Source organism: Mustela erminea, chromosome 8 (genome assembly GCF_009829155.1).
Source record: "Mustela erminea isolate mMusErm1 chromosome 8, mMusErm1.Pri, whole genome shotgun sequence".
Classification (NCBI taxonomy): Eukaryota; Metazoa; Chordata; class Mammalia; order Carnivora; family Mustelidae; genus Mustela; species Mustela erminea.
Genome location: NC_045621.1, coordinates 34,147,332 through 34,172,946, shown reverse-complemented (window position 1 = coordinate 34,172,946; position 25,615 = coordinate 34,147,332). Strand labels below are relative to the sequence as shown.

Here is a 25,615-nt window from a genome sequence, read left to right as displayed (position 1 = left end):
AACAGCTGTTTGGAACTGCCCTGAGTGTATTCAGACTCTTTTCTAATCTCTTGGTCAGAGAGCTACAAGTTCAAATGGCTAATATTGAATTAAGCATAAACGATGCAGTGGAATGTAGAAGACATCGATTTTACCATTCCCTGGCCATTTCCAAGTTCCTTCCAGTTTAGTGCTCTGAGTTTCATAGATTTATTGTATTTGATCTTTCAACCTCTTTTATCTAATCATTTTGTCTGATTCTTTCATCCATTCTATATTAAAGAATTTTTGTAGATTCAAGTTTAGAATGTACTCAATGTATTCTTACTTATATTTTCTTATTTATAGTATCTCTTAAGGGCTAGCATCTTACCCCAGTTATTGGGGTTGTGACTCAAATTTATTTTATTCATAGACAATGTATATTGTTTTAATATCACACTCTCAAGGTCTGTGTAATAGAGTTTGGCCTTTATTTGATACTGGTATCAAATATGTTAGGATATTTTAAGACTAACAGGTTTTATTTTGTTTTTTAAAGATTGATTGATTGATTGATTTTAGGGAGACAAAGCACAAGCGGGGTGGGGGGGACAGAAGAAGGAAAGAGAGAGAGAAGCAGAGCCCAACTCGGCCTAGATCTCCTGACCCTATGATCATGACCTGAGCCAAAATCAAGAGTCGGACACTTAACCGACAGCCACCCAGGTGCCCCAAGATTAATAGTTTTAATATAGAGTTTTATAAATAGAAATTACAGTGACAAACAAACATGTTTTTAGTCAAACCTGAGGGAGGTTAAATGATCTGTTATGGAAATGAAGGAACAATGGGGTCCAAACTCAGGTGAAAGGAACAGTTGTAACAGGAGGCATTGCATGCCTCCCTAGGTCTAGGCTACATGCACTAGGCTCGAGCACAGTCTTCCTGGAGCCTTGGCACATCTCCCTGCTATTTCTGTTGCAGCCAGTGGAGGTAAGCAGGCTAGCGAGTGGCTGCCTCACCCCTCACCTCAGGCTGGAAATGCAAAGTTCCATGTAAGTCTGCAAAACTGGTTGGCTACAGTGCAGTGTTGGCTTCTCAATGCAAGAGACCCTGCTCACGTTGACCCTCATATGGCCTCTTCAGTTCAGAGTCATCCTGTTGGACCAGGGACCTGGAGAGAAAACACCACACCGACCTCGACTTTGCCTTCTGTGTGTAAGTGATAAACTGTCAGAATCATTGTCTCTTCACCAGCCAAATGTAACAGCTGCAGTAGCAATCCTGGTGGCCTTGTTAATCATCAGGCTGCTGTGTATGAACTGCTTTACCACTTAGCATGGAAATTTCAATCGCCTTGCAGTATATACTGTTTTTAATAAATCAATATTACATAATTGGATCTCACAGTGAATGGTTAACCATTACACATTGTTCACACTTGTAGGTACCACAGTATTGGGTCTTCTCATTTCTGGCCCCTTTTTAGTTGTGACTTCCTTCATCTGTACTGTGTAACTTCATATTTTCTCTTAACTTAATTGGTGATGTAATTTTTTTTCACATCTCTGCCTACACAGTGTAATTAGTTATTCACATTGGAGAGAATCATTTATATCTGTTTCCCAGATTCAGCAGAGTGTAATTGAATGAATGAATGAATGAATGAACAAGAAATGTGATTAGCCCAAGATAAGACTGAATGTTATCACTAATAAATAAGTAAACAAAATATTTTATAAAAAAAAACTAGGGAATTTTTTTTTTACTTGCATTCATATTTCATAGACTTCTTTAATTAAAACACCCCATCCTTAATATCTTCTTTGTAATATAACATTTTTAGTCTACTTCATTTTTGTTGTAGTGTAGTACTAAATTGCTCAGATTTTAAGTCTTGTATATATATATTTAAAGTACCATCTCAAAAGTTATCACAGGTCATATAAATCATCTTTTGGCCATTCACATGAGAACTCAGTTAGAGCAAATCCCAATATACACATGACTCAGTAGATTAAAGTTTATAAATATATGTACATCCAACGTCAGAATGTGGTGAAGTAAGGGAAACACTGTCTTTTCCAGATGGTGCCCTGAAAACTTTGTTATTCTATGTTTCTAAGATCTGCTTATTCACTTCACAGAAATTCAAACTCAAATTAAGCACCAGAAATATCAGGGAATGAGAGTGATTTTTTTTCTTTTTCTTTTTTTTTTTTTTTAAAGAGGGAGAGATGGGAGGAGGCGCAGAGGGAGGAGGAGAGAGAATCTCAGACAGGTTCCATGCCCAGCAGAGAGCCTGACTCAGGGCTAGATCCCACAACCCTGAGATTAAGACCTGCGCTGAGATCAAGAGTGGGACACTTAAATGACTGAGCCACCCAGGCATCCTGAGAGTGATTTTATGCTCAATTGATACAGTTCTTATTATTTTTTCAAATATTAAAAGAACAAAATTTTGATGCCCTTTAGCAATCCAAGGAAGGTAGTATTTTGGCAAAACTGTGTACAGAAAGTAAGTCAACATTTTCTCGTTAGAGTAGTTGAAACATTTGAAGATGTTATGAGTAACCCAAACATGTTCATAATGTTTGCAACAGAAAATGTCAGCGATATACCTGTACAACATTTCTTTTGCAAAATACAACAGTTTTTATAAATTAGATTATATAAACATAATTAAAGTGCCATGTACTTAACAGGTCAATAACAAAAAACATGGACTAACTTTTTCATTCCATGTGTTTCCTGCTGGTAAGGGGAGAGAGGAGGAAAAGGTACCAGATTTTCAGTATTTCTTTCGGCAATTTATGAAAGAAGCAGATGAATAACATAAGCAGTATCATCTTCTAACATGTTATTATGTATATTATTAACATTTCCAAAGTAGACTGGAAAACTTTCAGTGTTTCTAAAACTCCTTGTTGTTTCAGTATGGCATAGTAAGTTGGCAATAAAATGATGGGAAGGTGATATTGTTCCAGTAACACCTGCCCAATGATGATTGGAGCCAACTCGAAAATCCACTTTCCCTTCCTCATCACAAAATAAATTCTATAGATTCTTTATTACCAAAACAACAAATCACATCCCTCAAGAAGTTTACTCCAAGTAAATTACTTGAACATTTACTACTCTCTTAATTTTGATTCCTACATCGTACATTGCCATATCCCGTGTTCCCGTGTGTGTGTGTGTGTGTGCGTGTGTGTGTATAGAACCAATAAATCAAATAACTCAGGTGTGTGGAGGTTTCTATATAAATCTTTTTGGTAAGATTTCACTTTTTAGAACCATTTCCCTCTGTATCACAATTTTATATTCACGTATGTTCACATCACTTTAAAATACCACAGATGGCATGGGACACAGATGGCATGTGTGCTAGGAGAAAGAAATACTGAACTCAAGGAAGACATAGTTACCAGTGCACATAATTTAATTCATATTGGTTCTGGTTGTGTTGGTAGAGAATATATTAGATCACACATGTTGAATTTCTATAGGAAGTGTCTGTACCATTATAAAGAGAGGAAACAAAGCTCTCTGGCTATCAGTAACTTGCACAGTAATTCCTCCTGAGTAGCTGGCTGTCATTTGAATATATATAGTTTCAGCCTTTTAAAATAATTCCGAGTTTATTTGAAAAAATTGTGACATGAGCACATGATTACTACTAAATGCTTCACTCATTCAATATGGAACTACCCATTAAGATAATCCGAACCCAACCAGTAGCTGCCATCTTGGCTTGGCACAAGATCATACAAAGGAATGTGTAAAACTTCTTGAGAGCTGATAGCTTACACAAGGCCAATAATGTTTGTAAAAATTTGTTAACTCACTAGAATTGATGGTCTGTGAATATTGTTTTTCAGTCTGAGCCTGTATCTCCTAAAGATACTTTATCCTAAAGATACATAATTAGGCCAAAGTGAAAGGGATCAAAGCTGTGTGGGACAATTACTATGTAACTATTCCTTAAAAGAAAACTAAAAATTCTGTGCATAATATTTGCATATAATTCTAAGAAAAAAATAGTTGGTTTAGTGATTATTGGGCTTTTTTCTTATTTTACAGGCAGTTTCTTACAGGTATAGTTCTATTTTTTTTCTTAAGATTTATTTATTTATTTGATAGAGTGAAAGGGGACTGGCAGAGTGAGAGGGAGAAGGAGAGAATCTCAAGCAGACACCCTCCTGAGTGTGAAAACAGGGCTCAATCCCCTAACCTCTGATCATGACCTGAGCTGAAATCAAGAGTCCGCTGCTGAACTGACTGAGATACCCAAGTGATGTGGTTCTATTTTTAATGTGAATATGCTATATTTCCATCTCTCTCTTTTTTTTTTTTTTTGCCATGGAATCATATATGTATCAGAACCATCATTTTATACCACATTCAGGGATTGGTTCTGCTCAAGAAGGAAGAGATGTTTAAAGAAATCTATTTGCATGAATATCAGAATGACCTTTACTTGGCACTTATCTCTACTCCCAGAGCTGTGTGTCTGGGGTCTTAAAATGCTGTCTGAGAATGCATTAGGAAAGACAGGAAGGGGAAGAACTAATATTTAAGTATGCTTGGCAGATGACTCCAATTGTTTTTTCATTTAAGCCTACTACTACTCTGTCAGATTGGGAATTAGCCCTGTTTCATAAGGGGTATAGAAACTAAACCCCCCAAATTAATGATTTTCCTTGGTTCAGTGACAGATGTGTGATTTGAGACCTAGCTCTTCCATCTCTGAAGACTTTCTAGAAGCGGCAATGTTGGGATGCTTGTTGGCCACCATGGGCTCCATCAGTTAAGTATGGGGCATACTAGGAATGCAGAATAAAAATAGAAGATTTGTTTCCTGTACATTTTGTCAGAATGCCCAATATGAGACTGTGCCTTATGTATACAAAAAAAAATGGGAGAGTATCTACCATAATCCCCAACTATAAAATCAGAAAACTTTATAAGCAAGGAGCATCTCTAAAAGGCTAGTGCCCTACAGAACACACTTTGGGAAATGCCATCTTTTCTTGGTGCATCATTCAGATGAACCTCTTTGAGAGACTAGACCTATGTAAATTCTTTTATGGAGAAGATATGACACTGGACATCCTAGCTTTCCACTGCCCTTGGGTCAGTATAAACCATATTATCACTATGTGTCTCTGTAACGCAGTCACTAGCCTATATTCTTCTGCCTGGTGCTCACTTGCCTCACTGTGTAAGCTCTTTCCTTTCCTTCTTGGGTTCTGAGTTCCTCCATGTTAATTTTTTGCCTTAGCCAGTCTTCATAATTTGTTCCTTGATTCATGGACTTCCTATAGGTGTGCCAAACTACCCAGCTTTCCCATTGAAATCGCAGTCCTGGTTTAAGGTGACTTACTGTCATTTAAGTTTCTTTGTTCCAATCCTGCCCTTTGATGCCCATTACTTCCTGGTTCCTGACTATTTTTCTAAATAGTCATCTATTTCTAATTTCTATAATCTAATTTCTAAATTTTTCTATAATTTATTCTGATGCTTCTTAATATTTGTGTCTTTTGGATTCTTACCTATATCAAACAATCATCTTATTTTACCTAGGTTATGAAGGGCTCCCTTTCTTCAATCTCTTGGCCTGAGATGACTTTTGACATACTCTGCCTGGATTTCTGATCAGCTCTGGCTAGTCCTCCTAGCTCCCTATTCATTCCCTACTCCATTTTTAACCTTAGCTTTATTTTCTGATCCTAGCCCCTGTCCTGTGCCTTTAATCCACATGTCACATAATCTTTACATGAACATCATGTACGTGCTTTTTATAACTTTCACTAATTGAGGTATTTTCATCAGAATTTAGTATTTTATCAGTAAATGGAATATTTAAATTGTTTATCTTTTAAAATTAATATGTACTATAAAAGCTATAGGTACTTTTAAATTACCATGTCTGAGAAAAAACAGTTACATCAATTATTAGGACATGGCATTATTTACCTGTGGCAGCTGCTGGAGGTGCAGTCCTGGTCTTAAGGAAGAATTAAATACCTTCTACAAGGATTGCCTTTTGAATATAAACCTCGTCCCTCTGTATGATGCTAAGCATCCGTGTGACATAATATTACCTTTTTCAGAATGACACTGACTTAAACCTACTCAAACAAATTATTGTTTCTCTTTTAACTGCCTCCCTGTCAGGAATAACCCACTCTCATGCCAATTTGAACAGAGACAGGAAACAGGTCATGGGCAAAGGCATCTTACAGTATATAAAGTCATAAGCATCAACCACTTATATTTTTAACCTAAACATTACTGCAAAAGCTGGGTACATCTCTATGTTCATATAGATTACATCTGTAGGTATTTCAAAGCTGAAAATTCCTGGTGAACACACAGCAACCTAGACAGGTTTCATCCCAGAAATCCTGCCGATTGCTCGGACACATGCTCATGAGGAGGCATGGTAGTGTCTGGTAAATTCCCCACAGTCACAATGCAAGAATCCTCTGTATCCAGCTCTCTCCAATAAGCAAATCCAGCTTTTTGGCTTGAAGCTTAGGCTTCAAGTGATGCTCAAGTACTGGTAATGTAGCTACAATTCAAACCCTTCCTTTGCTACTCCCTACATACTTGGGTGCCGTGTGTCCCTGCGGCACACTCCCAGCCTTCCAGACTCAGCACTTGATCTGTTTGTGCACAAGGAGTAGGAATTGTTCCTTAATGATAAACTCCAGTTAACCAAATTCCCATAGACTGATGTATAAAACAATGGAAAATGGGAATTTCCCATTATTTTACACATAAGGAATCTCTTATCTATCAGAAATACAATTCACCCAAGTTGAGCGTTCTTAGAATTCTAGGCAAGCTTGTCCCTATCCACCAGGAGAAGTAAATCTTTTGGAAAATTGAGGTCAGATAAAATCTACCTAGCATGCCTTATAGCTGTTACCCTCAGACACTGCCCCAGATCTGACATTTTCCTCAGTCATAATCTTTTCCCTCCTATTTTCCAAACTTTTTGTCTCTTATTAAGCCTGTGTCTTACATCATGCATCTTGGCCTCCCTCACCACTCTCTACTTGATCTTGTCCTAGCTACTCAACATTCTTACAGATTGGGAGTCATTCTACCCTATACTCTGTAACCCATGCTCCACATTGATAAAATTCTCTATGCATTAAGAAGTCTTTTCTGAGTGTTTCTTATTGTTTCTTAGCTGAAAAGAACAATAGCTCTTCTTGGAGGAAGCTGGATGAGTATTTTTGTTTTGTTTCTTTATTCTGAGATTTGATCCAAAATCTTCATGTCCATGAGTCCACATACTTAAACTTACATCATGTGGTCCAAACTGTATTTTGTAGCATTGCCTGAAGTTATCAGCTAAGAGTATCATTTTCTCAATATCTTATCAACTATTAGTGTCAAATGGGACCTCTTCATGCATTCCACCTGATGGGCCCCATGGAACCAGTAGATAGAACCAGTATGGAAACTAGTCAATGGAACCAGTATGAATTCTGATGGAACCAATAGCCCTCTGTGGGCACAGTGCTGTTTCCGGACATTTAGCCTGTAATCTTCTTGTAAGAAGTCACTGGTTCCTTGAGTTTTGTATTATTTGCTTATGTTTTCCTCCTTTTTACTCACTCTTCCACATTAATTGATATGGCCCATGGGTCACTGTGTCCTCATCTACTTTGTGTCTTGCCATCATTCTGATATTTCAATGTCCAACCAAAACTGACTCTTTCTTGTTTCTCATATCCTTGGTGTCCTCATTTCCAGCAAATTTTAATTTCTATTTAACTTCAGGATCCACCTCCATGGCTGCAGCTGGCAATTTGTAATGAACCACCAGAAATCTCCACCACCAAAATAATAAATCCAGACACCTATTCTGTGATCACAGTTTCCATCATTTCAGTTCTCTCTATTATTCTTTCTCTTAGTCATGGTCGTCTCCTTTTTGCTTTAACCTTGGAGAAAGTCCAAATTTTAGCCTTTCTACTTTCTCTCTAATTATGAGACCATTCCTGATTTAATGTTCTTCCCTATTTGGCTCAGATTCCACAATCTAGCTCTTTAATTATACTCTTTTCCTGCTTCTTCAACTTCCTTGTCCCAAGTATATCCTTCAAATCCAACTTGCAAAAATCCAACTCATATAGATTTGTCTCCTCCTTAACCTGGTTCCAGATTCTGGGCACTATTGGAAAACCGATTACCCGTGGGGAAATTCGTTGACATTACATGTCCATGATCTCCAGCCTGATCTCAGGGTTTTACCCTCTCTTCCCCCTCCCTCCAACACATGGATTCACTCAGGCCCACCCACATATCACCTGCCTCTGCTTCTCCAGCATATGCCGCCCAGTACATTTACTTTCAGTCACACTGAACTATTTCGAGTTTCTTAAGCCCATTATGCTTAGGAGTTCTTAACTTGTTTCTCTTTTTGTCCTAAAATAGTCTTTTTCCTTGTCTTACCCTGGTTAACTCCTATTCATTACATAGGTCTTATCTCACTTATTTCTTCCCCTAGGAAGCTTACCTGATGCTTAAATTCTGGCTTGGGTGTGAAGGCTATGTACTTCCAACACATGTGCATCCTCTATTAGAACTTTCAGTGCCAAAATAATAAAATGGTCAGTGTTACATAAATAGGTGTTGAGTGAATGAGCAAATGAATGGACAAATCATTTAGATTGTCTTCCTGTTTTACCATTGGCCTTATAATGATATGATTTTAAAGATACCCAACACCTTAAATTCTTCATTTTTTAAAATTTGGAGATAGAGAAAGATATGTGAATTATTATCTACTGAAACATCTTGATATTTTTATCTCTAGAAATTAAATCAATGAAAAGGCCCATATAAAAGCATCAGGCATTTGTCAATGACTTTGCAATCTTTGTTAAATAGGGTCTTGAATTCCCATGGCAGAGCTTGGTAGACAAGACTGTCACTGTAGTGCCATAACAGAGGTGGTGCACAGTGAAGAATGAGAGCATGTGTCTGCCTTTGATAAAGCCAGACTCTTTTGTTCTGTAGCGGGCTCTTAAAACCATTGTAACAACACTGCCTATGTACTCATGTTTAGCCAACACATTATTTAATGTGGTGGTTTTCAGATGAAACTCATCTATACCCAATTAAATTCACTTACCCTCAATAAAGCTGAATGTTCAGAACCAACCAATAGAGAGTGGACACAACTACCAGGTACTCAGTACTGGAGTTGGCCTAGCAAAGGGTGTAGGAAGCATGCCCTAAGAGTTGGTGTGAGATTTGCGATTAGAAGCATACTCAAGATCTAACTAGGTGCACAAAGAATAGCAAGGAAACAGTTATGGGCTAAGCTGCTTATTTCAACTCTATGTATGTTCCACAGTAGTTAAGAGAAAGAAAGAAAAAGAATCACCACCATTTCATCTGTGGCAGTTTGAATTGAAATCTTCATCCTTAAATTAGTTGTAGAGAGACAGCTAGGGCACTGCAATTATTAAAAGCAGGCTTTGGAGAAAGACAGGTCTAGATGTGGTAGAATTTCTATTAGCTCAGTGGCATTGGGCCCCTTTCTTAACCTTGCTAAGCCTCATCTGAAAGGTTGATTAAATCTGCTGATGTGTATGAAGTATACAACCCAGCATCTGTGTCCAGTAAGGAAGACCTCATTTAGACTTGCAGACATGTTGACTTGAGTTTATTTAACATAGTGGAGAAGTGCCCTTCTTTCCTGAGAGAAGCCCCAATAGCATTATCCAAATAGCATTAACTTTGTTCTATTTAGCAAGACAAAGGAGAAAACTATAACAGTTGTGATCTACTAGTAGTGTGTTCTGAGAGCAGAGAACCTAGTAACACCAGGTGTTAGAGCCAGATGTGATGATCTTTACTAGTAGAGAGGCACAACCTGTCTGCCTTTTAGCTTACACTGACACAAACCTACTCCAAAATACGGCAATAATGGTGTTTTATACACGCCCTTATCTTTAGATGATTAGAACACAAAGGGGCAGGAAATATTTTGGCACTTGTCCCATACTGACCTCCGTAAACATAAAAAACTTTGTGATTGTCATTAAATCGTTCCAAGTAGCTTCGGGGGAGGACACATGAAAACTCATGTTCCAGCACAGCATAGCACCTTTTCAGAAGTCACAGATGCTTGGCTTTAAAAGCGAGACACCAAATAATAAGATTATTCTAATTTATATTCCTTGGGTGCAACAGAGCTAGCCGAATTCTATTTTCCATTTCATAGCTCAGCTCATCTCTTCCTCTGTAGAGCCATTTTGATAATTCATTAGGGTAGCTTCGGTGGTTACTCAAGCCATCTGTTGCCCCTGTGGGTATCTGCTCCCTAAGGTCCAGCACCAGACCCCAGCAGACGGAAGGAGGGTCTAATAAGGCAGAAGCTCAAAGAAGAAGAGTCTGTTAAGCAGGAAGAAGATGGCAGGAAAGGCAGAGGTAGTGCAGAAAAGGCAAAGAATGCACACAAAGCTGGCAGAATTTGACCTGAGAACTAAGAGTATGGGAAAGGGCACTCTGCCATGCCTATCAAGGCAGACATACAGAAGGTATATTACGTGTAGAGGCCAGCAAGCATATTTTTGCTGTTCTTTTTTTTTCTTCTTCTTCTTCTTTCCTTCTTTTCCTTTCCTTTTTCTTTCCTTTCCTTCCTTCCTTTTCCTTTTTTCTTTCCTTCCTTCTTTCTCTTCCTTTCTTCCTTCCTTCCTTCTTTCCTTCCTTTCTTTCTTTCTTTCTCAGTTTGTAGGGAGACAATTAGAGTTAGGTTAGAGAGTCAGGTTTAGGCTAGATTATGGCATATTTTATGTTATACATTAAATCATTTTTGTCCTCCCTCCAAATTCAAATGTTATAGGGTCTTAGCAGATGTAATTAGTTAAGATGGGTGAATATTGGAGTCAGATGGCCTCGTAATCCAGTATGAGTGCGGTTCCTTTTCTAAAGGGGAAAACGGGGAGCACCTGGGTGGTTCAGTCAGTTAAGTACCTGCCTTCAGCTCAGGTCATGCTCTTAGGATCCTGGGATGGAGTCCCACCTCAGGCTTCCTGCTCAGTGGGGAGTCTGCTTCTCCCTCTCCCTTTGCCCCTCCCCCTGCTTGTGTTCTCTCTCTCTTTCTCTCTCTCAAATAAATAAGATCTTTAAAAAGGGGGCGGGCACTGGACATAGGCACACACGCAGGGAGAACACCATGTGAAGATAAAGACATAGATTGGGGTGATGCTTCTATGCAAATGAGTCCAAAAATGGTCAGCAAACCCAGCAGAAGCAAGGGAGAGGCCTGGGACAGATTGCCCCATCACAGCCTCAGAAGGAAAAATCCACAGCAATATCTTGACCTTGAACTTTGGTCTTCAGAACTGGAGCATTACATTTCTGTTTTTTAAGCCACTCTGTCTATGGTAGTTTGTTATAGCCGCCGAGGAAACGAATATATTTTGAATGTTGGACAAATGATTGTTTGGTCTTAATTTTAGAGCCAAAGGAAAGCACAGAAAATATCAGGAAAGAAACAATCTGAACAATTAACTTAGACGTCACGTTTTAAATTGACTAAATGCGGGGTATAGGAGGTAAAGACAGGGAGTTCAGTGAGACGTCCACAGCACAACTGCAAATCGCAGTGCCTGGCACCTAGTAGGTGATCAATAAATAATGACATCTTACATTTATTAGTATGTAATACCTGGCACATCACCTGCATCGCCTCACTGAACTGTCACGACTATCCCATGAGAGAAATGGTATCAGTACCTCCCTTTTACAAATGAGTAAACGGACACTCAAAGGGAATGAATGGTAGAGCCAAAAATTAAACCCAGTTCTATTTCCAGCATCCAAATTCTTTACCACTATGGTATATAGCCCTATAATCACACTACGGTTAATAACTAAAAGAATGTGTGTATACGCTTGTGTTTGTATGCATGTGCATAACAATGACTAAGAAATAAAGCCAAGAAGGATAACTACCATAATATAAATTCATCCCTTTGACTAACTGAAGTGGATACTTCATAGGGAAATTAATTAGTAAAGGAATACCAATGTGTAGAAACTTCTAAGCATTTTAATAATTGGGAATTATATACAATTTATTCTGCTGACATAAAACTAAATCAATAGGCAGATTGTAGCTATGGGCATAAGGAGATTTGAGATTTGAGTATTTGACCAGTCAAATCAAATTAAAAAATTAAGCTCGCTTAACTTCCAATTTGACTGTTAGGGTTGGTGCTTGAACTGATGCATAGCACATCATTCAACTCTCATCTTGTCTCTACCTTAATTCACCCTTATTTGTATTTATAATACCAGTACCGTTGAATTTCAGTAGACTTCTGTTTTCTTATCTCCTTACATAAATCACTTTCCCTTTCTTCCCTAATCCTTTACTGTCATATATTTGGAATGAAATAAAACAATACCTTCGCTCTATAATGTGTCTGTTTCATTTACTTTCAATGTTTACTTGATTACTGGAGATCTGAGGGCACATAACCATTCTCAGGACTATATATTCAGAGGAAAAAGTCACAAAAAAATTAAAAAGAGAGAGAGAGAGAGAAACAAGAAATATCTTGCACATAAAAGGCTACTAAAGAAGTCACAAACTGTGGGTCAGGATGCAGCTATGGCAATATCATGAGATAACAGACCCTTTTCGTATTCTACAATACTTTTCAGGCTTCCCTCAGAAAACATTGTCAGCCAGTAGTACAAAGGCTCTGGAGAACAATAGTGTTCCGCCCAAAGAAGGATCATTCAACCTTGATGTCTGGCATAGATAGGGAAGTCTGATCATATTGGAAGGGTCTTAAGTTGCTTAGTCATACCAGTATCAGTACACACACAAACACACACACACACACACACACTCAGAGTAGCGTTTTGGTTTAGAAAACATAACAAATATGTGAAATTATATAGCTGTACCCATCTTTAACAATGGAACTATCCATATATTTCTCAATTATGAAATGACATGATATGCAGTTTTCAGAGGAGAAAGTTTACAAAGAAAATTCATCATCAGGAAATAGCAGCTGATTTAATAGAGCACCTCCAAGTTCATGTTGTACATTCCAATGCTTAGTAACGCAGGTGCAAAGTGATCAATCAATCAGTATCGGTTGAATGCATGAACATTTTCCAAATAAAGGAATTGCTTCTCCCATCATGGGAATCTAAAGCATTATATTTTCCCCTAAATCTCTCCTTGTAATTACACAATAGCACACTTGCTAACTCAATGAACAGCCCCTTCTTGCTCCCAAATACTCAAAGTTCTGCTAGAATTCCAAGAAAGAAATAGGTTTACTCCCCTAATTTATGTGTGGAAGGATTGGTGCTCTGGTGGCTGTCGGTGGATAGAAATTCCTAAGCAGATTTCAAGCCTCCTACAAAGGTCCAGAGGGTAAAGTTGCAGAGGGTAAAGTGACAGCAGTCCCTAAGGCTACTCAAGCTGTTGCCCATGCCATCCCTTACAACATCCTGACAGGATACTTATCTGCCTTTTTGTAGCATCCTTCATATCACAGAAGACCTGACCACATTCTCCTCCTTTTTTCTGAAGGTACCACAAAGAGGGCTTTTCTTCAGTATTCACAAAGACCCTCCCTTTCCACGGAACAGGAGAAACTCACAAGTGGTTGGATTATAGTTATTCTTTTATTAAAATATTATATTAGACCATGGTTTGATAATTACAGAGAGACATATTATTCTCACTCATTTTATTTGCAGTCAGTTCTATATCCTATAAAATGCAGTTTAATGAAACAGCCAACATTTTATGACTTATACAGTTTGACTGTAACGTTTTAGAAAAATCATTTATTGAGGACCATTTGAAAAACTACTTGAAGACAATTAAGTCACTTCCTTTGGGACCTTCCTAATCAGCTTTTATGGAACAAACTAAAATGTATACACATACTACATTTCATATAACGTTTGCTATAAAATTTTTGAATATTTAAAAAATTCCTCTTTGAAAATATTTGGCCATACATTTCTTATTTAATTTACGATTGACTATAATTTTTCAACAAGTGTGTATATTCTAAAGTTTTGGCAGAAGAAGGCAATCTAATGTAAATATTAGTTTAAAATAAATGGCCTTTTATGAATACTGAATTAAACACTTGATGAATTTGGTCTAATTAGAGATCATAAATATGTTACCAGATATTCATTAAATTACATTTTGTAGTGGGTTTGGCTTTTTTTTTGATATTTTGGGGCCAATAAGCTTTTTAAAATTTCAAATATTCATTAGGCCTTAAGTAACTTACATGTTCTATGCACTCTGTACAAAATGCTTACCTCAGAATATGGCTGTGGTTGAAACTCCAGTATGCTCCCTCAGTGTGTGTTTTCTTGTTCAGCTAAAAACTACACTTCCTTGCATGCCTTGTAGCATGTAGGTGTCATTATGGGACTAGGTCATGGGTAATGAGTGCAGTGTGCAATTTTGGGTCATGCTTTAAGTAAAGGAATCTGACTACCCTTGTCCCTTTCTGGTGGTTAAAATGCAAAATGGCAGGGCAAGATGGAGTAGATACGGGTCTTAGATCACAAGAAGGAATTTGCAAGGAGAAGAAAGATGAACAAACCACAAAAACATGAAGAAGTCTAGAAATAAAACATGGTGGAGATGTCATATGAGCCCCAGACTATTTACGCTTGGATTCTCAAAAAGATAATATGGGAGGGAAATAGTCTTCTACCTTACTTAAATCAAGGCTATTTCATTCTTTGTTTAAAAAGATGAACTGGTTCATTTATTCTTCTCCTACCCACTTAAGCCCCCATGTTGCATCACCACTTCCTCATATCAGGGAGATCATGAAACAAGATAGGATTGGGAGGGAGACAAACCATAAGTGACTCTTAATCTCACAAAACAAACTGAGGGTTGCTGGGGGGAGGGGGGTTGGGAGAAGGGTGTTGGGGTTATGGACATTGGGGAGGGTATGTGATTTGGTGAGTGCTGTGAAGTGTGTAAACCTGGCGATTCACAGACCTGTACCCTGGGGATGAAAATATATGTTTATAAAAAATTAAAAATCTAAAATGAAAAAAAATGAAAAAAAAAAAGAAAGATGAACTGGTGAAGTAGGGTTTTGGAAGAAGCAGGACTGAATCAGAGCTGGCTCAGCTCTCAAGAAGATGGTCTGGTAGAGGGGCACCTGGATGGCTCAGTCAGTTAAGCGACTGCCTTTGGCTCAGGTCATGATCCCAGGATCCTGGGATCGAACCCCACATCAGGCTCCTTGCTCAGTGGAGAGTCTGCTTCTCTCTCTCTCTCCCTCTGCCTACCTGTGCTCACTCTCTCTCTCTTTCTCTAAAAAAAAAAAAAAAAAAAAAAAAAAAAAAAAAGATGGTCTGGTAGAGAAGAGACAGATATAGATAAAGATACAGATATAGATATATAGATATAGAGAGATACCTTTTTTTAAAAGATTTTATTTATTTATTTGACACACAGAGAGAAAGAGAAATTACAAGTAGGCAGAGAGGCAGACAGAGAGAGAGGGGGAAGCAGGCTCCCCACCAAGCAGAGAGCCTGATGTGGGGGCTCAATCCCAGGACCCTGGTATCATGACCTGAGCCAAAAGCAGAGGCTATAACCCACTGAGCCACCCAGGCTGCCCAACATAAAAAGATACCTTAACATAGGTATCAAGATGATGTTATATTATCTTTCTTATTAACCAAACTTGAATATATATGCATAGCACAGTACAAATATGTGTGTACAAGATCAATGATCAGCCTCTGCAGACAAAACCTTTAAAAACTATTATCATCATAAATTTTACATGGTCCTGCATGCATCTTTGCAGTATGTATTATAGCTGGAAATATCGTTTATGACTGTCTTACATTAGATTCTTTTTTTTGTTTGTTCATTTTAATGAACATGAGATTTTTCTCATTGGTGGAAACTTTTGGTCAACCCTTCCTATATTCAATTCCTCAACCCCTTTCTGTTTTCACAGAAGATGCAACATGGCCCTGCTTTTAATGCATAAATGCATTTGCAAATGAGTTCCTGGAACATGCTAATGATATTTTGTTCTGGATCATTTCCAAAATGGTCACAAGCAAACAAGCTCATTTTTAAGAGAGAGAGAGAAAGAGAGAGAGAGCTTAGAGGCAGACAATTATTCAATGGCTGTTAACTAAAAACATTTGCTCATAAACGTGATTACTTAGGAAATAGCATTGGAGTCTGATTGACTGGCATTGGAAACTGAAAATGGACTCCCTTGCAGTTCAAAAGCTTTACCACAAATCACGAGATTCATTAACTACCGTACATAGGATCTTGGGAGTTGTCTGTTTGTAAAATCTGCTGTCTTTACGTTCTTGAAGCTAAACTAGAGAGGCAAAATCTCAGCAAGGAATTAAAACATAGAATTTTATTAATTAAGTCACTATATAAACTGAAACTCTGAAAGGATGTCAAGAGTATACAGTTAGCTGTATAAATGTATAAAAGTATAAAAAATAGTATAAAAAAGTATAAAAGTTTGCTGGTGGTTTGAGTCTTCTCTGGCAGTAGCATATGGAGAGCGTGTAACTATGATGTGTTTAATCCAAGTGGGTTAAAGTGGTCTCCTGGGATTTCAAATAATTTTTGAAAAAGATTGAGCCCATATTTCCATCACAGTTTTCAAGACATAGAAGTGAAATCCATCACATGGTCTAAAATTTTGTTTTGTTTACTTTGTTTTTTTCTACTTAACCTTGTTTTAGTCTTGGTTTTGGTTTTAATCAAATGAACAAATCACTTTTTACTTAATAAATAACTTTGATGTTAATAATGGTGAAGCAAATAATATCCCTTCATTCAGTTGAAGAAGAGAATTTCACTAGTTTGTGCCAATTTCAATCATTTCTGCTATGGACATTTCTGGGGGTTTTTTGCTCCGTCTTTGGAAAGGTTGTATGTTATTCAATTTCTAAGACACTGATGGGAACATTAGTAAGGTCCTGCACACAGCAAATATTTTTTGTCCAATCACAGAGATTTCAATGCAAAGAATTATTTGGAAAAAATCTAAGATGGTAAATAAATATTTAACGGTTGCATTCTGCACTGAAGATAAGCAAAAGGAAGGAAGAGAAGAGGAGGGAGGGAGGAAAGAAGAAAGAGAGAAGATGAGTGAGCAGATCTAAAGAAGGCAAGAGAATTGCAGGAGTCAGAATAACCCGGAGTTTATCAGTTTATGCTGACACATTTTCTTGGCAAAGGCTGCTGACTGTAGGCAAAGTCACATGGCTGAGAGGCTGGTGTGTGTGTCTGCCCAAGAGCCTGTGAAGCTCTCTGCCTTCAGACTAGCATGTGCACCATGTGATGCTGGGGTTGCCATGGTAAGTACATAGCGTGCAATGGAGGTTTTTTTTTTTTTTTTCCCTTTCTTTCTGATATGCTGCTCTAGCATAGATACACCAGAATTCAAATTAATTCTATAAGAAAATCACTGGATGAGGAAGATTTAAGAGGCTTTGGTTAAACATTCAGCACTTACACTAAATTCTGTATGCAAATGTGCTGCCTCATTTATTATTGTTCTCAAATGTGAAGAGTTTATCATGAAATGGTCAATGGATTATCAGCATACAATTCAAAAACATATATTAACCATAGATCATTGTTTCCTCTTTTCCTATGTTGAGGCTTATATTATAGAGGAATCTGTAGCTCCTTGATTATGTTCATTTCAAAAGAAAAGGATTCCTTTTGTTGTTCTTCAAAATGTCACAGACACTGCAAGAAATTCCAGGTGTGTTGAAACTTGTGAAAAATCTGAAAACATTGTTACAAATTTTATGTAACAGCTGCCCTGAGAACTAGATAATGGCTTTGGAGACTCCAGGGTCCCTCTTGAGTGCTCAGAGGTACTCTTGACTCTCCACAGTATCAACATGTAAAAGGCAAGCTTAGTCGGATGATGGATTTGGAATCCAGCTGACATCACCCAGGTGACCTGCCAGATTGGCTCAAGTAGAATCAACTGATAGGAAGACAATTTCTCATCTCTAATCCCCTTCTCAGGATAATGCGTAATTTCTGACCCTCCTTATTCTCTTCTTTTCCAGAACTATTCTTTGAAATCAAGTATACCTGAGCTCTACCCCAATTCTGCCACTCACCATGTGATCTTGGGAAATTCCCTGGTGTTTGAGACTCAGCCTTTTCATCTATAAAATGGAGTAAATGATAGGATCTAGCTCATAGGAATATAATCTGGATAGCTGGACATAGCATGTAAAAAAGACAGGACCTGGTATGAGATAAACACAAAACCAATGTCAGCAGCTATTACCATTTCTTTAAAATTATATACATCTTTATTGCTTATGTTAAGCACATTCTTGAAAACTAGCTATTCTAGAACTTCAAAAACGCTCTCAGTGTTCTTCTGAAGTTTTAGTTTGCATCTGGATCAATAATCCAGCTAGAGAATTCCACAGAGAGTACAATTCTAATTTCCATTTCTTGATGCTTTCAAATCTCAAGTTTGGGGAGGACAGAATGCCAGTGAAGTTCCCTTTGGAAGAATTGACTTGGAAGGTGACAATTGATCAACAAAACCAGTGAACAGAATAACAAGACTTGGAAAGCTATGGCCCATGGGCTAAATCTGTCCTTCCTCCTGTTTTTATGAATAAAGTTTTATTGGGGTGCCTGGGTGGCTCAGTTGGTTGAGCATCCAACTCTTGGTTTTAGCTCAGCTTAGCTTAGCTTAGATCACAACACAGGATCACATGGGTTGTGAGATCAAGCCCCAGGTCAGGCCCCACACTCATTGGGAGTCTGCTTCAGATTCTCTCCCTCTGACTTTCCTCTCCACTCATGTTCTCTCTCTCTCAAATAAATAACTAAACTTTTTTTTAAAAAAATAAAGTTTTATTAGAACACTTTAATGTTCATAGTTTAAATACTGTTAAGTTTCTTTCATGTTACAATACCAAAGTTGAGTGGTTGCCACCATGTGTTTATGGTCCACAAACCATGACCTACAAATATAGACCAAAGGGTACCTGATTGGGAAAGTACAGACAAAGGGAGGAGGTTCTTAAAAAGAAACAGAGCTCCCAAATTATCTTCAGAACTCCTATTTATTATTCCAAGCTCCATCTTGACACCTATATGGAGAAGGAATCTATCTAACACTAAAGAGAAAGGAACAGGCAACTCTGGATGGGAGAAAAATGAAGATTTTAAATTATAAATGATTGTGTACATTGTTCTTTTTTTCACTTCACAAGGAAGAAGAATGCTATAACCCAGCCTAGGGACCTGCTCTCTTATGCAGGATTCAGGTACTGCCCAATGACTGAAGGAGAAGAAATCAACCTCTCTTGCTTCCCTGCCGGATCCCCCGAATCCTGACAGTTAGATGATCTATGCAATTAAGAGTTTAAAGTCAGAGAAGAGAGTAGAGAGAGGAGAAACTGGATTGCATGGTATGGGGTCTATTAGTTGTTTATAGGTAAGAAGAAGAGTCACTGGTTTCCAGGATGAAACAACCCTTTGGCTATTTGAGACAGTCCAGCAAAAGTATAGATCACTTTACAAATATTCCAGGTTTTTACCCTTTTTTTGGTTTGAATGCCATTCTGTGTCAGAGTATTTTTTTTTTTTAATTTTACTTATTTGTGAGAGGGAAAGAGCATACAAAGGGTGGTGAGGAGTGAAGGGCAGAGGGAGAAGGAGAAGCAGACTCCCCTCTGAGCAGGAAGCCCAACATGAGACTCAATCCCAGGACCCCGGGATCATAACCCCAGCCAAAGGCAGCCACTTAACAGACTTAGCCACCCAGGTGCCCCACATATGGCCATTTTTGACTCACTTTTAATTTTACGTATAGATATCATTATAGAAGATGCATTAAAGCTTAGAATAGAATTATAGAGTGCTTTAGAGAAAATAAGAGGAAACAACTAATGTATGTGAAGACAAGAGAAGTTTTCAGAGAGATGACTCTTGAACTTAGTCTTGAAATAATCATAGAGACCCACCGAAAGCACAAAGTCATAAATGGTGTGAAATACACGTGCCTGAGCTGAGGCAGGACTTGAGGGGAAACACACGTCCTCTATAGTTGAAGAATAGTGGCCCCTCTAGAAATACTGACATTCCATTGAACCCTCACTACCATCTGGCAAGGTGGGCATTGTGATTGTGACTTTCATGGATGAGGACACTAAGATGCTTTGAGGATAAATAGATTTGACAAAAATTACACAGTTTGATGGAGTGCCATTATTTGTAGCCCATTAGTATTGTATAAAAAATGATCCACTTGTTAGCAGTTTCCTAGGTGTTAATTACTGAATGGTGATTATCTGGGCAACACTAAAAATGCAGACAGTCTGGATATTCTTTAATATTCATTTACGTTTTTTGGAGTTTTGTGGAGAGAATCTTAGGGATGAGAGACAACCTTTCTGTTTCAAGATCTTTAACAGATTTTTTAACTATTTAATCCCAAGATTCCACATTTTATGGCCCAACTGTTTTCTATCTAAAATCTAAACTAAATGAAATAATTTAGGCCAGTTTTACAGGAAAGTAGTCTTGTTTCTCATTCTGAATTCAGCAACATTGCTATATGACTCCAGGATACCCACTTTCCTGCTAGATGATGTTACATATTAATCAAAATCTAAGAAAAAAATGTAAAATAGGGGTTTGTTGCCAGCTTATTCCCACATTCAGTTCATATCTCTATTTCACTTAGGTATCCCCTTAAAAGGACAGTGCTTACCAACTTTTTATTGAGAATGGATGTAATAAATCATTCAAAGAAAAGCAAAATTGACTGATACTAGTATGACTATACTAATGTGTTCTCTCTTCATTTACTTTATAAAGAGTGAGCCAACATGGAAGCCAAAAAAAAAATTTTATAATTTTGAGATTTATGGTTATATCGAAGGAAGTATTTTCACAGGATAAGGGTAAAATTAGCATTCCCTGAAATGACAGGATATTATTAACTTCCTATTAATTCGTGAGTAAGGTCTCATAATATCAAACGTTCATTCAATCAATCATTCAAATATACTTATTGAGCATCTATTGTTATAGGGGCTAAGAATGTAGTACTAAGCAAAGCAAAGCCCTTGCCTTGTGTTGTGTATATTTTAGTGAATAAAAGTTAACACTCAGTTAGTGCTTACTGTGAGTGCCTGATGTCATTGATTTCTTTCATAACATCCTAAGCTATAGGTACTATTATTATCACTCCCCCTTTATCCTGGAGAGAACTGTAACCCAGAGAGTTTGAATAATTCGTCCATGATCACACAGCCAGAAGAAGTTAGGGACAAAATATGGCCTGGAAGGAAGTCTGACATTGTAGATTACACTGTTAACTGCTAACCTTACAATGGATTCAAATGAAAATACTAAATAAATTAAAAAAAAAAAAAAAGGAAAAAAAAAAAAAAGCCAGCAGGTAGGTATAATATGGAACTAACACATTACAATTTTCTTTTGACTTCAATTATCAAGAATTTATTTGTGACAAATTACCTCTTTTTTTCTTTATCTGTATGCTTCCCACTATAATGAATATAAACTTGAGTTTGCATTTCAATATTCTCTCCCTCTCTCTCTCACACACACACAAATAATTCCACTTTCTCTTAATCTAGTCATCAAATTGAAAATTAGACATTTATATAACATGCATATTGATTTAGTCCAGTTTTATTATCCAAAATTGCCTTCATTAAGGTAAAATAGGTTATAATACAACTCCTATTGGTTGTATACAATCCAAAAAAAAAAAAAAAAAAACTTAAACCCAAAATTTAGTTCTGCTCAGATTATTCTCTACCTAACAGGTAGTTTCCATCCTACCACAACACAAAAGATGCAAATTCTTAAATGTATTAGAAAGAATTCTTTTTAAACATCCATTTCAAACAGAAACTTGATGATGGAAACCCTTTTTAATTTCCCCTTCACATTAAGTTTGCCATTCCAACTGTGTGTCAAGAATTTAATTGCAGCATGAAATTAACCAGTTATAAAATACTGTACTTGTGCCCTTGCCTTCCAAAGCAGAAGGCACTAAATAATTTGCTTAATGGCCTCTAACATGAGACCTCAATTTAATAAGCAAAGTGCCCTTACTTGCTGGATAAATTCCTGATGAGAAATGCTCAGTGCATAATCCATCAAAACATCAGTAGATGAAGCACATACCTTCACAAGCACCATATTCACAGACAAGGAAACAATTAAAATAAAAATAAAAATTCCGATACGCCAAACTGACTAGCTTGAAATAAACCACTGGGGAGATGTGCATTAGTATGAATGCACCTGCTGCCTCCTCCTAAGACTGCGTAGGGTTCTGCTTCATTGTCTCCATAGTGGGAGGAACATGGTCACTCCATTGACATGAACTTGCCAAGCACCTTGTGTGTTTCTCTCTCCCTTTCATGAAAGTTTTCTCCATGAAAACTATTGTTGACGTTGCCAAAAGTTTGGTTTCTAGAAAAGCAATGTTACCATACCAATTAAGTGCCAGTGAGACATGCAACTTGTCGTATGATGGAAATAGCTTCCAATTGTTTTGGGTTTACTTTATTAAAAACTGCAAGGATTATTTAAATGACTCTTAAGCATTTTGCAAACTTACTTATAAATTGAGAGACTGAAGAAGAAGGAAAAAAAGTCTGGCATTTCAGTGACTTGGCTAAAATTTTGTTGACCTCTACTCTCCCTTTCATTTTTGTCCTTACTTTATATCTAATTTATTTCTACCTAATGCTTTGGTTTTAGAAAGACCAAGTCCTGACCTGGCCACATATAAATATATGCAGTATAAATATCATTAGTGCAATGGTAGTCAATGCAATTATTTATATTTACCTGTCTAAACTATAAAAGTCAAACCTGAGGGCTTTAGAATTCCCTCAAATTATGATTTCCTCCTTTTTTTTGGCCTCATTTTATATTTATTCTATGTTTCTAATAAAATATCAGGCGAGCATAACTCTTGTTCTCAAAGGTCATTATTCAAAAATTTAAAATCTTCATATGCTAATATATAAGCCATGTACAACAGGGTACTCTTCCTACAGTCTACATGAATTTGAGTTGTGTTATTTATGTGGTTATTTGCTTTGCCCAGGAATTATAATTAGGGTTTGAATAATACAAATTGAGGCTGAGAACGTTTAGGGAAAGTATACAAATGGGATGTTTGATTAATCTGAAGTACTTATACTTGAGAAAAAATAATTTAATGAAAACTTTAATTAGTTCATTGTCTCCCTTTCATTGTTTAATACAAAGTAACATTTCCTTAGTTCATTTCTTCAGTCACTCCTAATGAATTTGAAAAGGGTGAAGGAAACTCTTTTTCTCCAAAGTTCAGATATGAATGCAAACAAAAATGAAAAAGAAATGTTGATTTTGAGATCTATCAGGTCTGATCTTAAATACATTTGACTGTTCAAGGTGCTGGAAGTTAGCAGGTGTATCTTCTACATACTATTTCTTGTATGAATACATTGCAGAATACATTGCATCCTTTTCAGGAACTAACAGGGGTGCCTGAGTGGCTCAGTTGTTTAAACATCTCACTCTTGGTTTCAGCTCAGGTCATCATCTCAGGGTTGTGAGATCAAGCCCTATCTCTGGCCCGAGCTGGACATGAAGCTTGCTTAAAGTTCTCTTTCTCCCTCCACACCCCACCCCCCCAAGCATGCTTTCAAAAGGAACTAATAAATTATGCTAGTTGGCACATGGAAATAGTTTTTATTGCATCAGGTTGACCATTTCGAGCCTGTTCATTAAAATAGGGGTTCATCTGTGTGACTGAGGTCATATAACATGCATAATTATTAAAGAACATCATTAAAAAATAAACATGTATACATTTGTCTAGGAGAAAATCTGGCCAGGATATGAGGGATTTTACCAGTCCTCTACATGTTCACTGAGGCCATTTCGGTTTTTCCCCTAGCTTATCTTCCAAGAGCTCACACATGTCATCAAACCTGAACTGAGTTTCTCATTCAACTCTGGGGTGACAGAGGTTAGTCTGTTTTCATGTTAACTAAACCACAGTCTGTTCCAAATCAAGATTGCCAATTGTGTTAAATTAAGGATAGAAGTTTTTTGTTGAAGGCAACTTACATGGGGGACTGTGGAAGCTGACTTCCTTTTAGAATTCTAAGTCACATTGAAACAGAAAGGCCTGGGCAGATACGGTCACAGAATTAATGATAAATCCACAAGCGACCTTCCTCTCTAAAACCCAATACCATCATAGTCTTTCATTTCTCCACCTTGCTGTAATCAGACAACAGCTCAGGCTTAGAATTTCCACTTCGTTTCAAAATGCTCCCTTCCATGCATGGTATGTCCTCAGAGACTTTTAATCTCGTAAGAAGTGGGTAGAATGTTTTCCCTTACACTATGGATTCAAAAGCAGGTGCTTTTATTTTCAGGCTGCATAAGAAGCCAATGGACTTCTTCAGAATAATTATGTAATGTCGGCTCAAACCAAAGAACCTCACGAAGACATACTATATCGTGCCTTTAAAAAGTATCGGTTGATAATGATGAAGGCTTCTGATAGTGAGCCATGGGGAAGGATATTAGTCATGGTAGCTATCATTAAATAGAATTGTTCATGGGTGGAACCCAGACTAAGATGCTGGAATTAAAATATTCATGGAGGTATTTAGTTACTCCGTTTTCCCTTCCTTTTTATCCTCTTTGTCTTGTGCCTGTTTTCCCATGACGGATATATCTGTGCTACACTAATGTCCTCATCTGACTTTGCAAACTCTGTATTGACTATCCCTTCCTGGTAGTATTTTTAGCTGACACTTTTGGCAATGGGTTTAGTTGGATTGTTCCCTGCTGGTTTTTGGTAGATGGGTTGGCAGTGTAGTTGTCTATTGCTTATCTCTCTAGTTGTCTGTCCTTTTTCCCTGTGGTTGGTGGTGTTCATTCGGACAGACATCATTCTTCTCCTTCACCTGTTTAGTCTAGCCTAACCCTGTGGAAAAAATTCGTCATGAGTCAGGAGAAATTCAGCATGGAATGTATTATTGGTATTGTGATTTGAGTGGCAGCCGACCAACACTTAGAGAACAATTTATCTACCTGAATTGGACTAGACATCACTAATGCACATGGCAGATTGATTGTACAGCTTTAGTGGACGTATTCTTTATTAATGAGATTCAGCATGATTTGCTAAAAAGGCTTTTACTGGGCAGTCATTTTCTGCTCCTCCCCCATCTCTCTTTATCCTATTTAATCTGTTGAACCATGTACCATATTTTGAAACTGTCCTCTCCTCTCTACTTTTATTTGAAATACCTAGGCTTTTAAAATAATGGTGCACAAACCGAACAGAGTACACACATATACACATATACAAACCAGATTAGAATTGAAAAGTATTATGAAACACAGGAAGTAAGGAGATAAATCTAAATCCTAAGAAGTTACTAAGAATAAATATAAGGAAAAGTATATGGAAAAAAAGAATCAGAATAAAACTTGGTATTTCGAAGAACTGATTTCTAGAAATGAATGTGTCTGCATTAACTGGGGTTTAAAGCGCATGGAATTTCT

General features: G+C 37.4%; 1 protein-coding gene across 7 annotated transcripts in view; it reads right to left on the bottom strand.

Moving 5' to 3' along the window:
- NYAP2 (neuronal tyrosine-phosphorylated phosphoinositide-3-kinase adaptor 2) overlaps positions 1 to 25,615 on the bottom strand; it is a 313,460-nt gene that overhangs the window by 265,264 nt on the left and 22,581 nt on the right. Inside the window, exon 1 of one of the 7 annotated variants that reach the window (XM_032355003.1) lies at positions 18,148 to 18,169. The exons of the other annotated variants lie outside the window; for them this stretch is intronic. The gene's annotated coding sequence lies outside the window, so the exon portion shown is untranslated. Of the gene's footprint in view, positions 1 to 18,147; positions 18,170 to 25,615 lie in introns of those variants that run through there. 7 annotated transcript variants of the gene reach the window in all.